Source organism: Pinus tabuliformis, chromosome 7 (assembly GCF_031772625.1).
Source record: "Pinus tabuliformis cultivar Carrire ecotype Pingquan chromosome 7, CPIR1, whole genome shotgun sequence".
NCBI classification, from domain to species: Eukaryota; Viridiplantae; Streptophyta; class Pinopsida; order Pinales; family Pinaceae; genus Pinus; species Pinus tabuliformis.
Genome location: NC_142293.1, coordinates 604,854,919 through 604,857,667, shown reverse-complemented (window position 1 = coordinate 604,857,667; position 2,749 = coordinate 604,854,919).

The window sequence follows — 2,749 nt, the reverse complement described above, 5'->3', positions numbered from 1 at the left end:
ATACCCTCCACGAATTTTTTTTACAACAGTTGTCATAAGCTTTCATGAGTATGTGCCGAGGGGATTATCTACCTTAATTGTAAGTCATGTTACATCAGATCTATTTTAATTGTAAGTCATGTTACATCATATCCTGTAAGTATATGCGGAGGGGATTCTCTGCTTTAACGGTAAGCCACGTACATCATATCTCCAAATATTAATATTCCCACGGATTAATAGTTTTTTTTAAGATTGAATAATTTAACCAAATTCACATCACAATGTCTTGTTCACCAACATTTACAATAAACTCCATCACCTTCAAACCAATACGTCCGTTGAACATATATTACTTTCTAGTTATGCATGAGGTTGGGAATGAAACCTTACGCCAGGATTTAAATTTAATTTAATCCTTCAATCCTTACTATAAAAGACACGTTCCAAGTACGAGTTGGATTCATGCCACTCTCATAAATTATTGGTCTTTTAAGTCCGCAGTTCCTTTTTATTCCCTAGGGTATGATTTGTTTTCTCTACAACTATATTTCCTAGTCGAAATGGCAAAGAGAATACATCCAGCTCCATAATGTGTTTTGTCTTGTCGCTAGGTACAATTTATGTGTGGTTTGATCACTTTAATGTAGTTCAGTACGTTAAATGCATTGTTTGATTGTTGGAGTCGGTTTGAAAAGCTTATGATTGTTATGATTACTTCTCCAAACTTTCCTATAACATGTCATCTGCTTCTCAATAACAAATATTATAGTGGGAATATTCCAATATTAACCATGTGAATTGAAACATCAAAATGTCTTTGGATTCCTTTGTGGTATCTAAATTAAACACAAATACAAACATATGTTCTTAGAACAAATGCATAGCATCCATTAAGATGCATCACAAATAATAATTAAAAAACATGCATTCAATTCATTAAATATTCCAACCTAACAAAATTGGGTGAGAGATCCAATCAACTAAAACATAACGAAAAAGTTGAATAAAAAAAACTGAGGGAAGAAGGAAATGATCGCATCTCTTTCCCATTTGCCACGACATCACATCTCCTCCTCAGTTGCCAATGAGAAGTAAACTTTGGGACCATGGAAATCATTTATTTTGGGTTGCTCCAAGCCCAGTGCATTGAAACTCACAATAACTTACATTCCTGAACAAATAGAGACCAGATGAAAAGAAATGACATTAGATCTACATATGGCACTATGCCTATGAGTAAATGAAAAGTATTGGGATAAATTAACCTTGATGAAATAGCTTTGAATGTAATGCCTATGCCTATTGAATAATGCCATCGTGGACACACTTAACTGAAGCAAGGCGACTACACACAAGATTTTCACTTATAATTCTTCCATTATCGATGCTTGTGGCCGCTAATAGAACCATGTTTTTGCAAAGAGAAGGAAAATTAGGAATAGGTACACAAATATTGTTGTGATGTAATGCTGAATGATACATCCACACTAAGGTTTTAATGCATAGAAATATATTAATAACATCTAAACAATGATGGCGATGTGGTATTCTCTTGCCAAATTTAGGATTGCATGCATGTGTAATCTCTAAAGGTTAGGAACCCTTGAGAGACTATTCATAAGAGGAATAACAATCCCTTCTCTCTGATCAAATTCATGCCCAAGATTGATGCCAAGCACTTTGAATGACCTCAGTGTACCCATGAATCTAAGAAATATGTTTACAAAGAAATTGTATCTTGGAAACCCACTTGAATGAAAAACAAGTCAATCAACTTGTCTCCACACTCAAACACAGATTTTTGTAGATGCCAAGGATGAACAATAAATGAAATTCATAGGTTCTTTTTATTTCCATTTATGTAGATTCTCACATTCAACAATAAATGAACATCAACATTGTCAATGACAAATACGTTTAGTAAATTTAAAATTCAGACCAAGACTCTAGAAACTTCAAACTAAGACTTGTATCATGCTATGAAATAGAATGTTGAAAGAAATGCCTGAGCATTTTTGGTTGAAAGTGAGGGCAATGTTATTTTATACATTCCACATCGAGTAAAGCTCTGGGGATGTATAATCAAATTCATTCACATAGAATCCTAGATCCTCTGGCCTCACTTGTAGGCTATAATGCCTTGTGATAGATTATAAGGGAGAGCATTAACATCAATAATAGGGTTTTTATATCTTCTATGAGGAGCAAAAGATGAAAGAGGGAAGTAAAGTGGACGGAATGTAACAGATATTAGACTTACTACATATTGAATCTACATCAATTGAATAACACTACATTCCCATAATGCATATGGATGATATTATTGGAACATGGATAAATGAAACTTTGATTTATCCTAAAACTATTTGAAGAGGTCTTCATTTCAGGTTGATAAGCTTCCCATTGCTTTGATTCAGATAAGGGGTTGAAAAACCTATTCTGTGACAATGCATATTTGTGAACCATGATTCAAGAAAGAAACTATGGAAGAATGAAACCTCCATGACCTTTCAATCTAATGGCATGCAAGCAGTAGAGGAGCGATGATTTAACTAGGGGAAGAATATAATGGAAGCTATGCATATTCAACTTCTACTTTCTCATGAGTTGTTACAATGTTCTACTTACCTGACTAGGAAATTTATTTATTTTTTTACGTCATCACTTTGCTCTCCCCTTTTCTTGAGCTATCAATCAAGCACTAAGAATAAAGACATGCTTTGCTTATTCCCTCATTAAATCTTGTTGATCCATTATTAATAAAAAT